At 39.1% G+C, this 14,315-nt stretch overlaps 1 pseudogene; it reads right to left on the bottom strand.

The window, feature by feature from the left end:
* Positions 1-875: 875 nt before the first annotated feature.
* On the bottom strand, positions 876-1,844 carry LOC141370115 (protein ZAR1-like; annotated as a pseudogene).
* Positions 1,845-14,315: the final 12,471 nt, after the last annotated feature.

Raw genomic sequence — 14,315 nt, 5'->3', positions numbered from 1 at the left:
CTGCCTTCGGCTCAGGTCATGATCCCAGGGTCCTGGGATCAAGCCTCGCATCAGGTTCCCTACTCCTCGGGAAGACTGCTTCTCCCTCTCCTGCTCCCCCTGCTCGTGTTCCTTCTCTCGCTGTGTCTCTCTTGGTCAAATAAATAAAAAAATCTTAAAAAAAAGATCTAGATTGCTGTTGGCCCAAGTTGCCAAGTGACATTAATGTTTCTTGTGCAAGGCCACACTGAGAACCACTGCTACAGAGGTAGAATCACTAAATGAAAGCCTCCAAGATCCTTATTTTGCGCAATCTTTCCTTGGCTCTGTCAGTAATCTCTGCTTGTGACTGCAAATTCTTTAGGCATTGATTCTTTTCTTAGCTGCCAGTGTATCTGGCAATTTGTAGATGTCACACTGAAATTTCAGTCCACCCAACACGGAGGACAAAAGGAAGAAAATGTTGTCAAACCAGTAGCATGCCCTAAGGAGCAGCTCCGGAACAAGAATACAGCAGGAATCTAGGAGTGTGATCCCCTTTTGAACTGAGACCCACTGTGCCCCTCCCTGAGGTGAGCCCTGGTCCCCAAGGCTGCTGACCTGCCATGGACCACAATGGAATATGGTGACAACCTGCATGACTTGTGGGACCAGCTCAGTCAATCTTTAGGGGCCGTAGGCTCCACGACAGTTTGAGATGCAATCCTTTTTTTTTTTCCTATTTTTCTATGCATTTATTTTATTCTGTTCACATTGTACAGCTGTTACACAACCTACAAAAAGTACAAAAGCTTAACCATTTTCCAATGCCAGTTCAGAGTTAAGTGGCAAGAAAGGAAAACGGTGTAGTAAGTTACAAGAAGAATTTGGGTGCCCTGTACAAGTCACACCGTCTGTCACATGATGTATTTGGGGCTGTGAATGTTGCCACAGGAGAATCTGTTGTCTTTGCGGGGACCACGCAGCTTCTGTCAAGGGGCTTCCTTAGTTCGATGTGTCTTTTCTTTCAAGGACGGGAGCAATGAGACTTTGAATAGGTCTGACATGGATTGTTTCTACTCAATAAATGTCAAAATTCATTTGGCATTTGCAACAGAGTTGTTTGAAATAAACTTTGTTCCAGAAATGCACCACAAGTAAGCACTCTCCCATCTGGTTTTACAAATTTTATGGTGAAAATACCATATTTTGGTTTCAAAACCCAGATGTTGAACTTTCTGAGCGGACTGGTGGCATCTCTTTGTGCGTCCTTTCCCGAGGACTTGCATCATCTGTCTACTCCCGCTCATCGTGCTGCCGGAGTTCCTCCTGCCCGTCACCCTCTGGCTTGGATGTTGGTGGCAGTTGTTGCTGGCTGGCCTCCACAGTGTCTGAAAAAGCCTTCCTTTCCTCGTCTTCTCTGTCCTTCCACAGCTGGATCAAGCCCCTGCAACCCACCGCCATGAATAGACCACCGAAACTGGCAAGGATGTCTTATGGCCGGTGCCGCCCCAGGAGGAATGGCTGTACCAGGTGTGAGGCCCACCCATGGACTCACCAGCTTGTCCATCTATTGGCCTTGGCCTTGCAAAGCCGCAGGCTCCAGCTGGGGTTCCTCTAGGAGAGAATGGCCTTGAGCTGGACCCTCTTGCAATGTTCTATGTAGGAGATGGAGGCATTCGTGGATACCAGAAAACCTGGTGTTCCCAGGAGAGTGGGAGGACTGGTGTTTTGCCCCTAGTCAGGCTATCTGTGCTCAGAAAGTCCAGGTGGGCCAAAGGCAGCATTTTCGCATAGCCTTGGTACAAGCCGTAGGGAATGAAACAGAGCACTCTGCTCACCCGGTGCCCAGGTGCAGCACAATATCCTATGTCCTTGTTTGCCATCCACCTTCATTTACCTCTTTTTGCTCTTGATCAAGTTGGTTCTCCATCCTTTTTTTGGTGGAGTCAGATGTTGGTGTCAGTTTGGTTTAATTGCCTTCCTGAAGGCTGTTAACCTATGCCAGTTCTTCTCATTGTCCTTATCACACCATACGTATGTATTTCCTCTGGCATCAAAGAACAGCTTATTCACTGAGTTCATTTATGTCAAGCACTTAGAACAGTACCTGGCACATAACCTGTGCTATACCAGTCTCAAGTCTGAGCACTTACTATTGTTATTCACAGCACCTAGCACAAAGCTGGGCTCTTAGTAAGAGCTCAGTACATATTTTTTTGAAGATTTTATTTATTTATTTTTGCAAGAGAGAGACAGAGAGACAGAGACAGAGGGAGAGAGTGTGGGGGGAGGGGCAGAGGGAGAAGCAGACTCCCGGCTGAGCCTGGAGCCTAATGCGGGACTTGATGCCAGGACCCTGGGATCATGACCTGAGCTGAAGGCAGACACTGAACCAACTGAGCCACTGAGGCGCCCAGTATTTTTTAAATGAATGAATAAACAAACAATATGAGTTATAATTATGAGCAACCCCCCACCAAGGTTCTTGTAGTTACACCTGTTATAACTTGGCCAAGTCCAGACCACACACAGCTGACATTGGAAGAGCCCTCCTCCCCCCCAACTGCTCCACAGTCTGAAGCCTGTGTCCATCCTAAAGGTAAGACTGTGTTGGCTCGAGGAGAAAGTTCTAAATAATGGAGGAGTTTCTGCACAGATAGCGCTCTTGCAAACATGGACTTTCTGCAAGAAGTGTGAGAAGCACCAAGCCCACAAAGTGACACAGTGCAAGAAAGGCAAAGTTTCCCTTCATGCCAGGCATTATGACAGGAAGCAGAGTGGCTATGGTGGGCAGACTAAGCTGATTTTCCGGAAAAAGGCTAAAACTACAAAGAAGATTGTGCCAAGGCTTGAATGTGTTGAGTGCAACTGCAGATCTAAGAGAATGCTGGCTATTAAGAGATGCAAGCATTTTGAACCGGGAAGAGATAAGAAGAGAAAGGGCCAAGCGATCCAGTTCTAAGATTCATATTTTGTTATATTATGATGACAATAAAATCTTTTTTTTTAAGGGAAAGCTTTTTTTTTAAGATTTTATTTATTCATTTCAGACACAGAGATACAGAGAGAGAGAGAGAGCATGAGCAGAGAGAGGCAGAGGAAGAGGGAGAAGTGGGCTCCATGCTGAGCCAGGAGCCTCATGTGGGGCTCGATCTCAGGACCCTGGGATCATGACCTGAGCCAAAGGCAGACGCTTAACCGTTTGAGCCACCCAGGCGCCCCGATGACAATAAAATCTTGATGTTATGTTCACTTCTAAATAAATAAATAAATAAAGGAGGAGCTATCATCACTTATAGGGAGGAGAAAAGAAGATTAGGAAACTAATGGGGTATACGACCACAGAAATCATGCCAGTTATCAGCCACATGTAAATTCTAACACATGAATACATGAAAGTCTTCAAGTTCTCTGGATACTTATACCCAATCTGACTAAAAGAATGGGACTTGCCAACGGAAGAAAAACCTTGAAAACACTGGGAGCAGGGGCACCTGGGTGGCTCAGATGGTTAAGCATCTGCCTTCGACTCAGGTCATGATCCCAGGGTCCTGGGATCGAGCCCCATTTCAGGCTCCTGGCTCAGCGGGGAGCCCACTTCTCCCTCTCCCTCTGCCTCTCTCACTGCTCATGCTCTCTCTCTCTGAATCTCTGTGTCTCAAATGAATAAATAAAATCTTAAAAAAAAAAAGCACAGGGAGCAAAAGCCATTTTAAGTTATTTCATTTCAATTCTTTTAAATAATATTTTCTTGTTAATTAAAAAAAGTATATGTCCAAGACCACTGTGAGGAACTACAATAATAAGCATAGTCAAAATTCTGACTCTCAAAAACCTGAGGTAAATTTTGTTTCCTCAGGGAGCCAAAAAACTATTGAGTGTGTATATGGGTGGTACATTCAATCAAAAATAGACTCTTTTGGGGGCACCTGGGTGGCTCAGTCATTAACTTCCTGCCTTTGGCTCAGGTCATGATCTCAGGGTCCTGGGATAGAGCCCTGCATCCTGCTCCCTGCTTCTCTGCCCCTCCTCACCTGCTCACACATTCTCTCTCTCTCTTTCTCTCAAGTAAATAAAATCTTAAAAAAAAAGAAAGATGAAGAAAAAAAGAAAGAAAGGAATTAGAGGGGTGCCTGGGTGGCTCAGTCGGTTAAGCATCCAACTCTTGATTTCAGCTCAGGTCATGATCTCAGGGTCCTGAGATCAAACCCTGCATCAGGCTTGGTGCTGGGTATGAAGCCTGCTTAAGATTCTCTCACTCCCTCTCCCTCTGCCCCTTCTCCCACTCACACTCTCACTTACAGTCTCTGTCTCTCTCACCAAAAGAGAAAAAAAAGTTTAAGAAATTAGAAAGATTCAAATGAACATTCTAACTTTATACCTCAAGAAACTAAGGAAAAAAATAAATTAGCCCAAAGTTAGCAGGAAGAAGAAAATAATAAAGATCAGAGCAGAGATAAATGAACTGGAGACCAGAATAATAATAGAAAGGATAAACAAAACTAAGTGCTGATTTTTTTGAAAAGATAAACACAAAATTGACAAACTTTTAGCTAGACTAAGAAAGAAAAAGACTCAAATTAGAAATGAAAGAAAAGACATTACAACTGATAGTACAAAAATACATAAGATTGTGAGACTACTAGGAAAATTATATGCCAATACATTAGATAGCCTGGAAGATACGGATAAATTCCTAAAGACACACAACCTACCAACACTGAATTAGAAGAAATAGAAAATCTGAACCGACCAGTAATGAGTAAAGAGACTGAATCAGTAATCAAAAGCCTACCAACATGGAAAACCCTAGGACCAGATGGTTTCACTAGTGATTTCCACCAAACATTTAAAGAAAAACTAACACCAATCCTTTGCAAACATTTCCAAAAAATTGAAGAGTTGGGAAAACTTCCAAACTCATTCTACAAGGCCAGCATTACCTGATACCAAAGGCAGATAAGGCCACTATAAGAAAATTATAGGCCAATATCCCTGAAGAAAATATATGCAAACATTCTCAACAAAATATTAGCAAACCAAATTCAAAAACACATTAAAAAGATGACACACCATGACCAAGCAGGATTGATCCCTGGGATGCAAGTACTGTTTAACATGTGCAAATCAATAAATGTAATGCATCACATTAATAGGATAAAAGATAAAAATCACATAAATATCACAAAAAATGCAGGAAAAGCATTTGACAAAATAAAACGTCTTTTCATGATAAAAACCCTCAATAGTTTGGATACAGAAGGAACATGCCTCAACATAATAAAGGCCGTTTATGACAAACCCACAGCTAACATTATACTCAAAATTCAAAGTGTTCCTTCTAAGATCAGGAATAAGATAGGATGCCCACTCTCACCATTCTTATTCAGTATAGTGCTGGAAGTCCTAGCTGGAGAAATTAGACAAGAAAAAGAAATAAAAGGCATATAAATCAAAAAAGAAGAAAATTATTGCTATTTACAAATGATATGATTTTGTATATAGAAAACCCCAAAGACTCAGCCACAAAGCTGTTGGAACTAATCAACTATTTCAGTTGCAGGATATAAATCAACATACAGAAATTACATTTCTGTACACTAATAATTTAACATCTGAAAAAATCTTGAGGACATTATGCTAAGTGAAGTGAGTCAGACAGAGAAAGACAAATGCTATATGATAACACTTATTTGTGGAATCTAAAAAGGCCAAACTCATAAAAACAGAGTATAATAGTCATTACCAGGATGTAGCGGTAGAGATGTTCGACAGATGTTAAGGGTATAAACTTGCAACAACTAGTAAATAAATCCAAGAAATCTAATGCACAGTGTAGTAACTATAGACAACAATATTGTATTGTAATCACCAAACTTGCTAAGAGACTAGAACTTAATTATTCCAACCACTAGAAAGAAATAATTATGTAATGTAATAGAGGTGCTAATTATTGCTAAAATGGTGATCATATAATATATACATGTACCAAATTAACATGTTGTACATCTTAAATCTACACAGTTATATCTCAAATATATTTCAATTTAAAAATGAGATGCACAATATTAATAATAGCTAACAATAAAAAATGTCCACCAACGGTTAAATGTATAAACGTAATGTGTATATACCCATAATGGAATATTATTCAACAGGAGAGAAAACCCAATGCATTTTGCAATATGGATGAACCTTGGAAATATTATGCTAAGCAAAATAAACCAGATTAAAAGAACAAATATTGTACAATTCCACTTATATGATGTACCTAGAATTGGCAAATTCAATATAGAAATATCTATTAAATGTTTTTTGCTTTTGTCCTTTTAGAATTTTTTTATCATTCCATTTGCTTTCTTCTTGACTTATGTTATTGTTGTATTAACTCTATCTTGTTTTTCCAATCCCACAAGGCATTGTCATTATTTGTTTATTGGTTATTTAGGCTTAACCGATGTTTACCACTGTATTCTTTCTCGCACATCAGATCTTCCATTAGGATTATTTTCTTTTGCTTGAAATGTATTCATTAAAATATTTTAGTTTTATTTTAGTGAGGACCTGTTTTCATCATCAGAAAATGCCTTTTTTTACAAACTCATTTTTGAAAAGCTATCTTTTGTTCATTAGAGTCGAGAATGACAACTATAATCTTTCAGCACTTTGTCTTCTGATTTCCACATTGATTTTGTTGAGAAATCTGCTTTCACTCTGTAATTTGAATATATTTGCTTTTGCAATTTTCCTTTTGTCTTTCTCTTTCATTAGTTAGGATTTTGTTATTTTATTGTGTTATTTATATGAAGCGAGATGAGGATTTCTTTTTACTTGGTAGACTTCTTGAATTTGTGAATTGGTTTTTTATTAGTTCTAGAAAAGCTTCAGCCATTATCTCAAATATTACCTCTCTCATTCTCTCTCTGTTTTTTTTCTTTTTTGAAACTCCAGTTAGACATCTGAGAGCTCACTTTCTAACTCTTCTTTCATCTTTTGTACCTTTTTGTTTTTTCATTCTACATTCTGAATCATTTATTCTGATCTTTCAGTTTACTAATTTTCTCTCCAATAGAGTTGAGTCTTCTGTTAAACATATTCAACAAATTTTTAAAGTTCAGTTTTTCTATTTTCCATTTCTATTTTCTATTGGTTTTTCTTTATATTTACCAGGTCACTTTTCATAGTGTTCTATTCCCCACATTTTTTGTCTTTAAACATAGTGAACATGACTATTTTATAATCTATGATAACCTCACTACCTAAAGTCTTTGCAAGTTTGTTTCTACAAACTTACAATTCTGCCCATGATATAGCTTATCTATGACACTTTTTTTTTATTGTGTGCTAGGTGCTGTCCATGAAAAATTATTTGTGGTCATCTTTTTGAGGCCTAAAATAAAGATATTTCTACCCAGTACCTAGTGTCAGGTACCTAGTGGCTCTCAGTCCAGCATCACATTTAAAAAATAATTTTTTAGGGATGCCTGGGTGGCTCAGTCAGTTAAGCGTCCCCCTTAGGCTCAGGTCATGATCCCAGGCTCCTGGGATTGAGCCTCTGTCCCTCCCCCTGCTTGTGCTCTCTCTCTCTCACTCTGTCTCTCTCTCAAGTAAATAAATAAATTAAATGGCTTTTAAAAATAAATAAATAAATCATTTTTTAACATTTAAACAATGTTGAGATATAAACTACATAAAATAAAACTTGAATACTTTAATTATATACATAACAGTGACTTTTGACAAATGTTTACAACTGTATGACCACTACCTACATCAAGATATAGAACATTTTTCCACAAAAAATTTTCCTGTGTCCCTTTGCAGTCTATCTTTTCCACTATTAACCCTAAGGAACCACTAATCTGCTTTCTGTCATTATGTATTAGTTTAGCCTATTTTAGAATTTCATATAAATAGTATATAATATGTACTCTTTTGTATCTGCCTGCTCCCATATAATATTTCTGAGACTCATCCGTGTGTATCACTAATTTTTTTTAGTTTCTGACTAGTAATTCATGATATAAATTTATCATAATTTCTTTATCCATTCTCCAGTTCATGGCTATTTGAAGTGTTTCCAGATTTGAGTCATTATAAATAGGTTTGCTACAAACAGTTTACAAATATTTTTGTGAATACATTTTTGTTTTTCTTGGGGGTAGGGTTTCTAGATGGTATGGTAGTACAAGAGTAATTTTCTAAGAAACTACCGAAGCGGGGCACCTCGATGGCTCAGTCAGTTAAGTTTCTGACTCTTTATTTCCACCCAGGTCATGATCTCAGGGTCCTGGGATCAAGCCCCAGGTCAGGCCCTGTGCTCAGCAGGGAGTCTGCTTGAAGATTTCTCTCCCTTTCCCTCTGCCCCTCCCCCTGCTTGTGCACATGTACTTACACTCTCTCTCTCTCAAATAAATAAATAAATCTTGAAAAAATAAGAAGAGGGGTGCCTGGGGGGCTCAGTCTTTAAACATCTGCCTTCGGCTCAGGTCATGGTCCCAGGGTCCTGGAATTGAGCCCCGCATCAGGCTCCCTGCTTGGTGGGAAGCCCTCTTCTCCCTCTCCCACTCCCCCTGCTTGTGTTCCTGTTCTCGCTCTCTCTCTCTCTGTCAAATAAATAAATAAAATATTTTAAAAAAATAAAAAATAAAATAAATTTTAAAATAAATAAAAAGAAACTACCAAAGAGTCTTCCAAAGTGATTGTACACAATAACTTTTAAATGAACTCAAGGCTTGAATAATTTTGACCTTGCAAGAGAAATGAATTTATGCTGCAAATCCATCACCATTTCTGGGATATATTTCCCTGCCCTTTTTGCCCCTCTCTTCAGCTTTGGGACAACTTTTATTACAGATACTTGGTGAAAGTTCACTTCTGATTCACTTTACCTTATGACCTAGCCATTTTCATCCCCATCTTAACCTGAGGACAATTTCCCTTTCTCAGGCTGACCACAAGATTTGCTTTTTGTTGCCTTCTGAGGCCATCAAAGCCAAAGATCCAAGTTTACCAGCCTCAGCGAATGCCCTGAGAACCCAAGAGGCCTCTGTGCTCTGCTTACCTTCCTGGGCTCCCATTTTCCTTTAGATTTTGGATAGCCAATTCCTGACATCTTGGCAAGTTTTGATGACGTCGATGAGGAATCTTTTAGATTTTATCCAAAATTTTAGGTGTTTTTAGGGGAGGTTTGGTTCTGATAAACTAGTCCACATCAACAATTTTTTCTTTCCTTTTATCTCCTCTATTATATCAGAAGACAAATCTGTTTTATATTCTACTATTGTTTCTAAAGTGAATTTTTATAATGATTATGTGTTCCACTTACAATCATAAAAAATAATAAATATATTTTCAGTTTGAAAAAAATCTAGTAGTGGTTATCTATAAATTTTTCTGAAAATAAGCTATGCCTTATTTTCCTGCATGCTCATAATGGAAAATGAGAAGTATTTTCCTTATTTCTTTAGAAAAGCAAGCAAAGGTTTGTGTCTTGAAATTGGAGGTGGGGTGAAGGCAGAGATGGGTTACTCAGGGTAACATACACAATACCAGACTAGTTGTTATGTGTTGAGTTGTATCCTCCAAAGGGTACATTGATCCTAATTCTTTATACCTCAGAATGTGACCCTATTTGGAAATAGGGTCTTGCAGATGTAATTAAGATGAAGTCATCTTGGAGTAGGGTGGGCCCTAATTCATTATTATTGATGTCCTTATAAGAAGAGGAAATAGAGACAGAGACACACGGGGAGAGCACCATGTGAAGATGGAGGCAAAGATTGGAGTGATGCATCTACAAGCCAAGAGACACCAGATACTGCCAGCAACCACCAGAAGCTAGGTAAGATCCCACACTAGATACTCCCTTAGGTATCTCAGAAAGAACCAACGAACCTTGATCTTGGACTTCTTAACTCCACAACGGTCAGAGAATAAATTTCTGCTGTTTTTTTTTTTTAAGATTTATTTAATAATTTGAGAGACAGCTCACAAGTGTTGTGGGGGAGGGGCAAAGGAAGAGAGAGAGAGTCCTAAGCAGACTCCCCACTGAACACAGAGCCCAATGCAGGGCTTAATCTCACGACCCTGAGATTATAACCTGAGTTGAAGCCAAGAGTTGGATGCTTAGCCTATTGCGCCACCCAGGCACCCTAAATTTCTGCTATTTTAAGCCACCGAGTTTGTGGTACTTTGTTATAGCATCCCCAGAAAGCTAACACACTAATAGGAGAAAAAGTACTTCATTGTTCTATGAAGGAATTCATTAGTTTGAAAGAATGTGGGGGGAAAGCCCAAATCCCAGTGAAAGAATGTTAATTTAAGGCTAGTACAAACTGTGAGGGATAAAGATGAAAGCACTGCTTCTCACAGTGCCCCCAGGAAGTATCAGGACCTCTGATGGTGTTGACACATGGGACCACTCTAAAAGTGTAACTCACAAAGCAGATGGACACCTTGAGGAGCAGAGTTGCTGATGTTCCAACAGACAACATGGGCTTAGACGATAAACATCTTGGTTACATCCCTGTGGTAGGATTTAATGTGTTTCTCTATCACCTGTACTTGAGGTGTGATGTAGATGACAATAGACCATAGCACCCCAGAAGACAGATTCAGAGGCCAAAGATGACAATGGAATATGGAAAATGGTGTGGCGTTTCTTCAAAAAATTAAGAATAGAACTATCATATGATCCAACACTCCCACTTCCAGTTACTTGTCCAAAAGAATTGAAAACAGAATCTCAAAAAGATACTTGCACTCCCAGGTTCATTACAGCATTATTCACAATAGCCAAGATGAGGAAACAATCTAAATGTCCATCAATTTATGAATGGATAAGGAAATGTGATATATATATATAATAGAATATTATCCAGCCCTACAAAAGAAGGAAATTCTGTCATATAACATAGGTGAACGAAGAGGACATTATACTAAGTGAGATAAACCATTATAGCAGGACAAATACTGCATGATTTCACTTGAATAAAGTATCTAAAATAGTCACATTCATAGAAGCAGAAGGAAGAATGGCTGTTCCCCAGCCACTGGCTAAGGGAAACAGGGAGGTGTTGTTCAATGGCTATTGAGTTTCAGTAGTGCAAGATGAAAAAGCTCTAGAGATCTGCTGTTACAATGTGCATATGGTTAACAATACTGTACTATTCACTTAAAAATTTGTTAAGAGGATAGATCTCGTGTGTTTTTTTACCACAATAAAAAATAATTTAGGGGTACCTGGCTGGCTCAGTCAGTAGAGCATGTGACTCATCTCAGGGTCGTGAGTTCAAGCCCCACAGTGGGCATGGAGCCTACTTAAAAAATAAAAATAAATAAATAAATAAATTAATTAATTAATAATTGAACTATTATAATGGCAAACATTCAAAACTACGACTAACTGTTGACAAAGCTATGGGGAAATAAATACTCTCATACATTGCTGATAGGAATGCAAAATTAAACAACCTTTATGGAGCTTGGCGTTATTTGACAATATTACATCTGAATGTCCTCCAGAAATCCTTTGACCTGGCAATCCTAATTCTAAGAATCTGTCCCACAGATACACTGGCAAAGATATAATAAGATAAATGCGCAAAACTATTCTGTGCAAGGGCACCTGGGTGGCTCAGTAGTTAAGTGTCTGCCTTTGGCTCAGGTCATGATCCCAGGGTCCTGGGATCCAGTCCAGCATCTGGCTCCCTGCTCTGCGGGAAGCCTGCTTCTCCCTCTCCCACTCCCCACTGCTTGTGTTCCCTCTCTCGGGCTGTCTCTCTGTCAAATAAATGAATAAAATCTTTAAAAAAAACCTATTCTGTGTAAGGCTATTTGTAATACTAATATCAAAAACATAATAAAGTACCATGCAGCATTAAAAAGGAGTGAGAAATATCTCCATTGTTATGGGCTGAATATGGACTCAATATTTGTGCCCCCTGGAATTCATAGTTGCAACACTAAACCTCAGTATGGTATCTCTTTGGGGAGATAATTAGGTTTAGATAAGGTCATGAGGGTGGGACCCCATGATGGGATTTACTATCCTTATAAAAAGAGGATATCTAGAGATACATACTAAAACATTTATGGAAGCAATAATAGAGTATCTTGGGTTTTCTTCAAAAAATACAGAGGGGAAGGAATAAGTAAGGGTACAGATGATACAAGGTTAGCCATGGGTGATCATTGAAACTGAGTTCATTATACTAATCTACTTATCTTTGTACATAAGAAGAAGATTACCTAGCACAGTCTTCCAAAGAATAAGCAAATTCATGTACCTTGGTTCCCCTGATGTTTTGGCAGAGGAAAAAAACCATTTTCTTCTACCTTTTCAAATTCAGTGGCTGGGGTTTGTGAACCAAACTGACAAAGACAGATTAGTAGAAGAAATAGGTTTATCGTATATGCTTATGGGGACCCTCATAGAAATGAAATGAAAATCCCAAAGAGGAGGTCAGACCCAGAGGCTTATATAGTATTTTATTTAATTTATTTTTTATTTTTTTATTTTATTATGTTAATCACCATACATTACATCATTAGTTTTTGATGTACTGTTCCATGATTCATTGTTTGCATATAACACCCAGTGCTCCACGCAGAACATGCCCTCTTTAATACCCATCACCAGGCTAACCTATCCCCCCAACCCCTCTCCCCTCTAGAACCCTCAGTTTGTTTCTCAGAGTTCATAGTCTCTCCTGGTTCATCTCCCCCTCCGATTTCCCCGCCTTCATTTTTCCCTTCCTGCTATCTTCTTTTTTTTTTTTTAACATATAATGTATTATTTGTTTCAGAGGTACAGGTCTGTGATTCAATCGTCTTACACAATTCACAGTGCTCACCATAGCACATACCCTCCCCAATGTCTATCACCCAGCCACCCTGTCCCTCCCACCTCCCACCACTCCAGCAAACCTCAGTTTGTTTCCTGAGATTAAGAATTCCTCATATCAGTGAGATCATATGCTACATGTCTTTCTCTGATTGACTTATTTCGCTCAGCATAATACCCTCCAGTTCCATCCATGTCATTGCAAATGGCAAGATTTCATTCCTTTTTATGGCTGCATAATATTCCATTGTATATATATACAACATCTTCTTTATCCATTCATCTGTCGATGGACATCTTGGCTCTTTCCATAGTTTGGCTATTGTGGACATTGCTGCTATAAACATTGGGGTGCACGTACCCCTTCGGGTCCCTACATTTGTATCTTTGGAGTAAATAGCCAGTAGTGCAATTGCTGGATTGAATGGTAGCTCTAATTTCAACTGTTTGAGGAACCTCCATATTGTTTTCCATTGTGGCTGCACCAGCTTGCATTCCCACCAACAGTGTAGGAGGGTTCCCCTTTCTCCGCATCCCTGCCAACATCTGTCATTTCCTGACTTGTTAATTTTAGTCATTTTAACAAAGGGTAATAAATTTTTACAGAAATAGAGTGTATTATGCTAAGCAAAGTAAGTCAGTCAGAGAAAGACAAATACCATATGATTTCATTCCTATGTGGAATTGAACAAACAAAACAGATGAACATAGGAGAAGGGGGGGAAACAAGGGAGACAAACTGTAAATGACTAACTATAGAGAACAAACTGCGGGTTGCTGGAGGGGAAGTGGGCAGGGGGATGGGCTAGATGGGTAATGGGTATTAAGGAGGGCATTTGTGATGAGCACTGGGTGTTATATGTAAGTGATGAATCACTAAATTCTACTCCTGAAACCAGTATTACACTATATGTTAACTAACTAGAATTTAAATAAGAACTTGAAACAAACAAAAAAATTTGCACAGAAGTTATAAGACAAAGGAAAAGAGTTTGAGGATTTTAGGGGCAGTACATTAGGGAAGGTAAATATATGGGAGAAACTAATGGAATATAAAGACGAGTTAGTAAGGTTTGTTTGTTTGTTTGTTTTTTTAAAGATTTTATTTATTTATTTGAGAGAGAGAGAATGAGAGATAGAACGAGAGGAAAGAGGGTCAGAGGGAGAAGCAGACTCCCCGCTGAGCAGGGAGCCCGACGTGGGACTCGATCCCGGGACTCCAGGATCATGACCTGAGCCGAAGGCAGTCGCCCAACCACCCGAGCCACCCAGGCGCCCCTTAGTAAGGTTTGTTTATGCAGATGCAACTCAATCCTATCTCCATCTTCTGTGATAAAGACTGCTCTTCTCTTCCTGGAAAAAGAGAGAATACCTTCACAGGGGAAATGTGTGTCCTGCTTTTAGGCAGACAAGGAGAGAGAGGTGTGTCTGCATTTTCTCAATTGCTTTCACTTCAAAATAGTCCTTATGTCAAAATGGCATATTTTCAGGTCGCATATTCTGATCC

The sequence above is a fragment of the Callorhinus ursinus genome, unplaced genomic scaffold (genome assembly GCF_003265705.2).
Source record: "Callorhinus ursinus isolate GAN/ISIS: 27379988/994484 unplaced genomic scaffold, GSC_fseal_2.0 scaffold26, whole genome shotgun sequence".
Taxonomy (NCBI): Eukaryota; Metazoa; Chordata; class Mammalia; order Carnivora; family Otariidae; genus Callorhinus; species Callorhinus ursinus.
Note: the sequence above shows the minus strand (reverse complement) of the source record. Positions and strands in the feature narration are given on the sequence as shown.